This window comes from Aphis gossypii, chromosome X (genome assembly GCF_020184175.1).
Source record: "Aphis gossypii isolate Hap1 chromosome X, ASM2018417v2, whole genome shotgun sequence".
Taxonomy (NCBI): Eukaryota; Metazoa; Arthropoda; class Insecta; order Hemiptera; family Aphididae; genus Aphis; species Aphis gossypii.
In genome coordinates this window covers 60,966,345-60,977,683 of record NC_065533.1, presented here as the reverse complement: position 1 = coordinate 60,977,683, position 11,339 = coordinate 60,966,345, and the positions used below count along the sequence as shown (strand labels likewise).

The 11,339-nt window shown below is 29.1% G+C and overlaps 1 long non-coding RNA gene and 1 other non-coding gene across 2 annotated transcripts; one reads left to right on the top strand and one right to left on the bottom strand.

Annotated features, from left to right (window-relative positions):
* Positions 1-1,519: 1,519 nt before the first annotated feature.
* LOC114123353 (U1 spliceosomal RNA) lies at positions 1,520-1,682 on the top strand. Its single transcript, XR_003592342.1, has one exon. It is a non-coding gene; the product is annotated as a U1 spliceosomal RNA (small nuclear RNA).
* Positions 1,683-5,640: 3,958 nt separating this feature from the next.
* On the bottom strand, positions 5,641-6,290 carry LOC126551736 (uncharacterized). Its single transcript, XR_007605638.1, has 3 exons — positions 6,158-6,290; positions 5,880-6,095; positions 5,641-5,815 (listed from the first exon to the last, which is right to left on the bottom strand). It is a non-coding gene; the product is annotated as an uncharacterized LOC126551736 (long non-coding RNA).
* Between the last annotated feature and the right edge of the window lie 5,049 nt (positions 6,291-11,339).

Here is an 11,339-nt window from a genome sequence, read left to right as displayed (position 1 = left end):
TATGAAAAATAGTTGCGTTCATTTGAAAATTATATTCTGCCTGCGATCCCGACTTGCAACGAAAAACCAGTTTCGAATTTTTGACAAAACCAAATAAAGGTGACCCAGCGTGACACACAATAAGCCGACACAAATATATCCAATGGGTACTTTTAATCCTTCGATGTTGTCGCAGTTTTATCATATGTGCCCCCGCGTATGGTTTTGGTTTACCCACGTTTCATCTAAGTAAACTATGGGCCTTGTATCGTTATTACGTCTGAACTAGTTCATTTTTCTCAAAAATTTAACCCGAGAACAAACAATATTATTTCGTTCCATTAAAAACTTACGCCCATCATTACTTTTTTTGTATTTGAAATTTAAATTACTCAAAATATGTCGCACGGACCATTGTGAACCCGAATAATTAATTTTTTCATGCAACGCTTCCAATATTTTTGCACTTGTTGGTACTGACCATTATTATAAAAACTATGAACTGTTCTTTTGACTACTTCATTGTCAAAATCGTCTAAGTTAGTCATAGGTTTGGCACGTTTATAACTTTTTCTTGGAGACATAAATAAAAAAGGGTTCGGGATTTAGTCGATTTTCACCCACAGATAATTTTTTCCCTTCTGAGCAAACTCGTTTAACACAAGCAAGACTTACACCACACGCTTCAGTAGTAATTTCACGAGTCTGACAAAAAAAATTACTAATTTTTGGCTTACCTTTGTCACCAGCCAACGTTTTAAAATAATTATAAACATGAAAAATAACTTTTCTCGTATGAGAATGTGTGTCTTGATATGCCATTTTAAAAATATTTTTATATACGAGTAATTATCAAAGAAATAATTAAAATAATATTCAAACTTTAAAAGCGCGCACTTTAAAAACCAACCATGAGCGAACGCGGGAAACAAGATCACAAACGTAGATAATAGGTGAACAATAACACGTGTAAACTGGTATCACGAATGTTGAATGATTAACCAAACGTTAAAAAAATATTGTGGTGTGCAATAGCTACAGCAGTATGAAAAGAAATTGGTCTCCAAAATACGATGAATATTACAAAAAATTACCAGCTGCCGTTTTTAAAATGCACGCCATCTGTTTCCTTTTTTCTCAAACGTAGAACCTCTGAAACCTGGAAAAATGACAGCTTGGCGCGTGACGATCGCAGCTCACTTTTCGCTTTGCCTACTCTAGTGTTGTTTATATACAGTAAAACTTCGATTTTTTACGATGCGGAAATCAGCCGTTAGATGGCGCAATCCTTGATAATGGTTTGAAACTGACCTGCAGACGACGGGCTGTGGCCCTGAAATGCAAACTCTTGGCCCTAGAAACGGAATTTTCTAGTCAACGAACGTTAAAAACTAAACAATAAAGATATTGAAACAGTATTGGGGTGGGTAAACAAAGTTGTGTTGTGAAATAGGTTGAAGGACTTTTCGACGCGCTACACATGTCGACAGGATCTAGGATGGCATATAAGATCTGCTATAATAATCGATCGTTATAACAATAAATTGCCGCATCAAGGACAACCGTGATCAAAAAGACGGTTTCCTCCATGGGGTGAGCCCTATCATTGCACATCGATTGGGTTAACCCCTGCGAGTTTCCCAAAGTGGTTTTCTCGGATGCATAATTTTTGGTAGCTGGGACTAGCGTTCGCGCTGTCCCTCAGAACACTTAAGATTTTTAAATGTTATATTATGTCCCTTTTTAAGGTGGCCTGCTAATAATATAATATGTCCTATGGCCTATGTTACATTGTGTCATTGTCACTCACTCACCTCTATGTCATAGGTATTAACTTGAGTTTTTTTTTAAATTACGTAATATATAAGGAAATTATCTATTACTTCTATCAAGTCTTATTTAGAACCCTAAACGTTTAATTTTAGTCACTTTTAATATCATTATACCTATTATGTAAAATCTTATTCAGGATTACATTTTAACCTAAGAAAGTAAGTTAATTTTTTTTTTTTTTTCAATTTGTCTTGATTTTCTGATTTTATATAAATACAATTTTTTTAATTGTTAGTGTATATTTGTACACTTTATATAATTTTTGTAAAAATAAATGTTATTTATTTTGACTACTTTCCATAAGAATATTATCTCAAAGAACCTATCTATTAAGAATAAAATATAATAATAACAGTCTCAAAATCTAATCTTTTCAACAATAAAAATTATCTATAATTAGTAATTTCAAATATAAAAGTTATAATTATTTATGATTATTTTATAATTATTTCCAGTAACATTTAAATATTTTTCGAAAAACGTAATTGATAGTAAAACCTAATAGTACCTATAATTCGTAATTCGTTTGAAGTTTAAGGCTACTTTGTATTTCATATGAAACATACGTTTATTGTGTAGGACGAGCGTGTTGTTGTCGTTATAAACCTTCTGTTTTAATTGAATACATTAAATTCTGTTTCTGCAGTGTTTACAAAAAATATACTGGAAAATATCCTTTTGACTCGGAATGTATGAGAGCGCGCGCGCGCGTGTGTGTGTAGTGTGCATTGTGCAGTAGAGAATATATAAAATCCATTATATATATTATATAATTTATTTGACTGGCTGCTGTATAGGTAACTTAGTCATATCGCTGTACGAATTATTATATAATAATATCAAAATTGCTCTTTATTAGGAAATCGAATTCACACAAATTCACTTTAACACTAAATACTATGTATTATACTGTGTATGTTCTATTGTTATAATTTTCTCTTTACGTCAAAACTTATCTGCAAGAAACTTGTAAAGGTATCAAGCACGCTATTATTCATCATTCGTTATTAATGACTACTTACAAAATGGTTTTAAACATATTTTGGAAATATTCAAATATTATAAGATGTGACGAATTTCAATCACGCTTGTTCTTATAACAGTGAGACAGTAACTTGTGAGATTATATTATAGAGTTAATTTAAAATATCTGACACACGACGTGATTTTGTTGAATATCTTAATATTACACTCTAATCGAAATAAAACAACTTATACAATATTAAACTATACCTATATACTCGTCCTACACTCATATTTATTAATTTTATGGTTATAAATTATAATTTATAATTTCTCTTTTATCTTTACGTATACATACATATGTTTATTGTAGTATATTACAAAATCTATATCAATGTACAGAGTCATAGTTTAAAAGCAGAAATAAGCTGTTATAATACAAATAATAATAATAATAATATCGATAGTATATTAATATGATATAATATCATTAAGGCATACCTAAATATTACATGTTACATTATTTTAGGAAAAATTAAAATGTCTAGTTTTTCAATCTAATTCTTAGAAAACATTAATGAAAAAAGTGGGCAAGTGGGTACCGTTCTGCTGTACATTAAGGGGTGGGGTTGACCTCCAATATATATTTATTGTTAGATAGTTTATTTTTCATGATTTTTTCAAAGTAAATATTAATTTTGAACATAATAACTTTTTAACAAATATTATTTTTCGGAATAAATTTAAATTACAGTATACGTTTCCCTAATACACTAACAAGGGAAAAAATAAAATAATTAAAAGCTTCTGATCCGTTACAACATTGATCCTTCGCGTATATCGCATACCAGATCAACCTAACCTGTGGAGTGAGGGTGTACATTTGCACCACTTTTTTTTTAAACGTATTCTTTGGCCTGTTTACAAAAAATATAAGCGCCGATATACCTAAGTGTTCTATATTAAGTATAGTTTATATTTTTTTAGTATTTCAAAATAAATGTATTGAAGTATTGTATTAATATGTTTTTTTTTTATTTCAAAAATAAATAGGTAATTAAGTTTAACTATATAATATTATAATTACGGCTTCAAATAAAACATTATTTTCTTACTTAAGAGGGTCACGCCTTATAATAGGTCTACTATGAAAGATGAGTGACTTATTGGCAGTTGGTATAAAAAAATAAGAAGCCAATAAAATCAACCTAAGCGATGCTGTATAAATACATTTTAAAACTTTAAAAATCAAAGATATTTATTAATATAATATAAGTACTAAATTAATTTTGTTTTATTTGTATATAAATTCAAAGTATTTTATTAAATTGAATTAAACTAATTAAATTAAAAAAGTAAGTGAAAAAATTACGAAATATGAATTAAGTGGACTGTGCCTATATTGTGCAATTATGAGCGAGCAAGGGTACTCGTAAAATAAATATGAGGTTTTATTAAACTCTATTATATATTTTGAATGGTGGGAGAAAATATGAATAGGTTAAATTCGGTAAGTTATTTCATTATTAAGGTGTTTTATACACTTACCTTTATTTACCAAGTGTAAATACCTCTGGTAACCATAACCACAAAATAAATATAAATATAATACATTAAAATTACAATAATTACATACAGTTAGACAAAAATAGTAACAGTTGTGATATTTTTATACTAAAACAAGTGATCTATTAAATAATTTATACACGTTATATTCTACAGCTTTGTCCCAACTTGAGCTGTAAAAATGTTGAAATGACGCACATGTCACATACTGCTGTTGTTGCTAATTGCTATCCAAGATGTGACACGCTATTCGCAATTCCAATAGGTACATTACTATATTATATAACAGCAAAAGTTAAATTGATCATTTTTATTATTTATTATTATTATTTTTAAACAAACACAAGCATTTTTTTGTTAGCAAGACGTCTGCCATGTGAGGTCCGGACACGTTGTGAAGTGATGTTATGGATGATAGCTATTATGTAGTATAATATAATACAGAGTGATTCGAATCACTCTGATCGTCTATTTCGTAAATTCTCTATCTAATTTCAACAATGACTATAGAGCAAACCGGTAGAGTGGAGTGAATAATATTCATAAAACAATCAAGTTTTATATATTATATCGTGTAATATAGTGCGTGTCTATGATCGATATAATGATATGACTATTATTATACCGCATTGACAGCACACGGTATTGAAAAATAGGGAATTGTTATTGTTATTATTATTTTTTTTTAATTTGCCCATCTGAACACCGTCCAACTGACTGCAGTTCCATAGTCACTGCAGCGTAATCGAACGCTCGCCGCAATGATTATATGCACGTTAACTATTACCGGCAATGGAAAAAAAAATAACCTTATCAAACAATTATATTATTGTATTAAACTGGACTAGCTCGTCTCATCTTTGCAATCATATGTGACGTATAACACGGTGACAACAGGTCGTTTACCCGCTGTCGGTATCGACTCGTCGCGACGTACAACATCATCGACAAGGCTGGCAAGTCAACGATTTTTTTTAACTCGCCAAGTTTTTTTTTAAATAATAAAGTTAAGTTAAAAGTCAACTTTAAAAGAAAAGTAACTTAACTTAGTTTAAAGTTATAATTTTCTATTTTGCAAAATAAAAAAATTCCAGACACATAATATAATGTTTATTAGGTAGTTATTCTTTATACCAAAGAAAATTACTGGGAAAATTTAAAATGATACATCAAAGTATTGACTAGGTAGCTATCTAAAAACCTCATTCAAAAATTCTTTGGACGAAAATTAGCTTAATTTAGATATTTTTGAATAAAATTAATTTGAAGTTAACACATTCATCTTGAAAAAAAAGTAACGTTTTAACTTAATTTTAATTTTTAATTCGTTAATGCCGGCTAGCCTTGATCATCGGGCAGACTTTTGAATCGTTCCGTATACACGCGCCGCGATTCATCGGTCACCGAGCGGTGCTAAATCGCTGCAGCGCATTTTTACACAAACCGGACCAAGAAGGGTGCGGTAGGTAGACACCTAAAGAAGAATATATTATTATAATTTTACGTATACCTGTTGCAGTGTATTTATATATATATACATAGGTATATTGTTATAGGTTTTTTTTTCTAAGCGCTCCGCAAAGACAATAATATGCACGCGCGCGCGGGCGTAATTTGCGTAGGCCGTCGCATCGTGTATATAACACAAGATATATTGTGTTACATAGCAATAGGTCGTAATGCATTTACATATTTGTGTGTAGAGTAAATATTTGAAATCTGACTCGATATAAATAATTCGTCCCGTGGCGTGTCTAGGATTAAAATTTTAAATTTTACTTTGCATATTTTTGCATAACATATATTATTATTATACTATGTTATGCGTTGTAGTTTGGGTTTTTTGTTTTTTCATTCCTTAAATGTAAAATATTTTCTTGATTTTCTAAATCTCATTACACGTACTATGTGTTATAACGTTTCGATAACATATTTTATTCCTAATCGTATTTGTCCTGTAGACAAAATAGCATTATATAAATAAATGTGACCAACAATATATATATTATACGATCTATAAAATATTATCTAAGTCTTTAAGTTGGAGTTAAATTCTTCTCACAAAAAAAAAAAAACAAAAAACTGAGATGAATATAATATATATATATAACGACAAAAATTTTATACCTAACATAATAAAATATATTTACAATGTGCATGCATATAATATTGTAGAACAGAATACATTCGTTGATATTTTACGAGAGCGATTTGATTCCGGAATATTTATTGAAATACTGTAATATATTACAAAATGTGGTGAGACAATTATGTTCTCTCTCTTTCTTCTTCACTAATTCTTATAGTACTTAATTTAAAATTCGGTTTTTGACATTTTTAAACACACCTAAAGAGTAAAGACTAAAAACCATAATATTTTTTCAAATTCTTAAGGTTGTTTGTACAGTTAAGACCAAATTAAGAAGATTTTTGTAGAGATACTATAATATTATTAATAGATATGTATATTAAAAATTTCAAAAATCAACATTTGAATTAACTAATCTACTAGATATAGAAACAATTGGATGAGCATTTTTTGTATAACCGTTATGTTTAAAATATATCTATTGATCGATGTAGTGATCTGATCGGATTCGATTTCGCTAGAATATTATTATTTACTGACAATCATTGTCACGGCGACAGCAACGTTGTTAATTATGGTTTTGTGATGATTATAAATAATTAAATTTTTATATTTCATAAGTGTACCTACGTTTTTAAAATGTCCGAAATTCCCGTTAAAACATCCATGGATTTGGTTGAATTTATGTCAAGATTGAATATCGGCAATACTAGTGATGTTTTCCAGACGACCGTTTCTAAAGACAACTTTGATGATCGAAAAAGCTACAAATGTCATCACAGAAGCACTGACCGTCGTCGAAGAAGCATAGACCGTCGTTATGAAAGCACTGATCGTCGTTACGAAAGCACCGACCTACGTTACGAAATCACCGAATGTCGTCGCAGAAGAATTGACCATCGATGCAGAAGCACCGAAAGTCGTCACAGAAGCACCAATCGTCGTCACAGAAGCATAGACCGTCGTCGAAGAAGCATAGACCGTCGTTACAAAAGCACCGACCTACGTTACGAAATCACCGAACGTCGTCGCAGAAGAATTGACCATCGATGCAGAAGCACCGAAAGTCGTCACAGAAGCACCAACCGTCGTCACAGAAGCACCGAAAGTCGTCACAGAAGCACCGACCCTCATCACAGAAGCATTGATCGTCGTTGCAGAAGCATTGAACGTCGCTGGGAAAGAATCGACCGTCTAAGCAGAACTACCTACCATCGTCTAAGAATGCTACGCCATCCTTATTCGAAAAACGCCGACTGCCACCAAAGAATACGCATTAACCACCATCGGAGGAGCGTTGGCTATAATTGGAATAGCCACCACAGTCCTTTGAAGAATATCAACAGTTATAACAAAAAAATGTATCGTCGTCGTAGGACAAACGTAACAAACAGAGAATAAAGGATCGATTCAAAATTAAAATTAATATAAAAGTATAATGATATTAAACGTTTTAAGTTCTAAACAAGATTTATCGTTATCGTTACACGACTTTGAAAAAATTTAAAGTTTAGACACTCTTCACATTTTTTCCTTTAATGAAGTTTCGAGTTTTCTCTATAAATATTCGAAGCAAAACTTATGGAAAACTTAGTGTTGAATTTCTTAACTTAAGATAAAAACACAACAATTTTCATGATTTTTTCAACTACAAAATTACTTGCAAATTTCCGCAATTTTGACAAAAATTTGAACTATAGACAATTCGAAAAAAAATCGATTTTTGATTTCCTATAACTGAAAGAAGAACAACTAATAATGAACCTTGTATTACATTTTCAAGTTTTTTGGGTAGCCAACATTTTTTTTAAAAAAAAAGTACTTAGAAAAATCGAAAATTTCAGTTGTCTATGCTCAAAAAAATCCAAAATAATTTGAAAATTTAACTGTATGTAGATAACACTAATATAAACATTAAGTGGACATTTAAAGTATTTACAGTGATTAGTTTTTGAATTACAACTATATAAAAGAATCGATTTGGCCGAAAACTGGTTTTGCGTGAAAATTCGCGTTTTCCGTCACCTTTTTTTTGATTTTTATAGATTTTTTTGAAAACTATTAGAAAAAGGATATTCATTTTGCCATCGGAAACCATAACCGAATTTTGATATTGAAGCATTATTTCGACAAGTTATGCTGTACAGTGTACACACACACACACACACACACAAATATATACATCATTGTTAAATCAATACATTCATCACTTGGCTCAAAATCTAATACCTAAAACTTTAAGTGTATAACCAAAATATTGTTTTTTGTTTTTTTATTTCAATTCAATTACATCTTAGTATAAAATGTGTGTATCAAATATTCCAATATTAATTCATAGAAAACGGCTTTTGGTCATGCATATTTACGTATGTTTTGGCCTTGTATTTATTATTTAAGACTTAAGTAAGTTTTATATTTAAATAATAGTTATAACTCTATAATATATAAACATATAATTGGAACAGCTAATATTTGTAAAGCCAGTGTAATATATTAATTATGAAATGGTAATGGTTTTCAAATTTTGAACAATTAATTTACATTGCTACTGAATTAAATCGTTAAAAATGTAGCTTAAGTTTTATTTTTATCAATGGTCAGAACACATGTACACAGAATAATCAATAATATCAAAAACTAATTTGTTTATTGACGTTTATTTTTAATCCAACTCGACATCATTACAAATAATTACAATATCATATATTTCAGTCAGTTATTAAAGTCAATAAATTCATAACTTCGTTCAGAATCTAAAACAACCTAAATATTATGCTCTACATATAAATAAATCACAATAAGTACATAATTAGAGTTTCACTTTTGCAGAATTTTTTATTACGTGTATTATGTACTTGAAACGCGTTGCTCTAGAGTCTAGAACACCTAAATACAAATTTAGTTCGTATTAAAATCCTAGCGTTATCCTAGTTTAATAATTATTTATTGAGATCAATGCTTACGTTGTGTCATAAGGACAAAAATTCTATACCATCATAATCCTAATTTAGTAATTTACAATATCATATTTTTAATGAGAATAATTTCAAAAATATATAAATTAAATACGAATTTCAATCTCAACGAATTTTCAATAATATTTTCACAAAAAATTAAAATCATCGATTTATTGATTCCCAGAAAATAATTTGATTTATATTTAAAGGAAAAAACGTTTTTATAGCCGAATATATCTGCAGTTTTTATATTTAGGGAAAATTGAATTATATATGGTCATATAGTATATTATTATATTATGTAAGTATTAAACAAGTTTTAATAGTCAAATTGTTAATAAATGTTCGTGAAATAGTAGTTGAAGATCATCCCTCCTACAGAATGCTACGCAATATAGGAAATTTAAACTTTTACATTAAAATGAAGTAAAAGATATAAAATTTATATAAAAATAAATGTGTAAAAATATATATGGAAGAATTAAGATCTTTACAATTTGAATCAATAAAAGTTGATATAATATTCTAAATTATATAATTATTTTACCACTTTTTTTTACACTTAACTATAAAAATCTTTGTAAATTAATAATTTGGTTTTTTAAATATTCAATTTTACTAGGTTTCGTGTGTTTATTTATATACTAATCATAATATAATGATTTATACCTTTATGTAATCTATGTCGGATATTAACGATTCTATTTACTTAACGTAGTTTTTCATGATAACTGGTGTAACTAATTACAAAAATATAGTTTATAAGATAATTTAAAATATTTTTAACATTTTTAACTAATAACAATCGTACCGTCTAAAATAGTTGTACTCTGAAGCGTGTATTAACTAAAAAAGTATTCTAAATTTAAAAATATCCAAAATACGTTTTTTCAAAATATGTAGCTAATACTGCCTAGGTATGTGTCACTTATTGTACTCTTATCCGAGTCTTATGTGATAATACATTATCTAAACTTTATATAACATTGATGTAAGGTGAGATTTATTTCTAGTTTCGAAGTATTGAATAGGTATGTGCCTTTGGTTATATTATTTGGTTTGCGACTAACAGTCATGTATGTACAAACACCTCAAATATAATATATAAATGATTATATATCATATAATATAATAAATTTAATATATCATACGCAGTTGACGATTCCTTCGGTAAATCAATTTCAAAACACCTATTTTTTTGCTGCTTACATTTTCAAATAACACAATCGTCGAAAGTTTGTAGCACTATTGCGTAAAGTGTTTCTACGCTGCTGCAGGATTCATATAATATATTTATGTGTTATTTTTATCATATATGTTATATAATACGAGTATAATATATTAAATCGGTAAAAGCGATTGGAATATTTATATAAAATAATTACGTGACAGGAAAATGACTTAACGTCGCGTACAAGCGTCGGCGTGTGCCAATAATAATTATATTATAATAATATATATTATATATTATGAATGCAAAAACTTAAGTAAACGTAACAAAACAAACGTCATCGTTAAAAGTTTATGACACGATTTGATATTTGTGTATAAGAATACGTCACATCTTACTACGGATCCCTTACGGGTTCAGTCATATAGATACTTATAATATGCATATGTCGGCTCGATACAGCAAGTAAGTGATAGTATACATATAAGTCATTTATTCGCGTGACGATGTTATTAGAATATCGTTCAAACGTTTTGATGATGCGTATAATAATATTATAAAGTTTTATTTAATATATATATTTTATGATATAATATGTAAATATGTAGATTACTCTTGAAACTGTAGCATATTATTCACAGCGTAGCAAGGCGTGGGCCAGCAAAGAATCACGCAGGTTAATGCCGAGATCGTCGTCGTTTGATATACGTAAGTGCCGTAATTTGACATGACAGTGATAAGCGACGTTTTATTATACCAAGTCCCTCAATCTTTGCAAAAC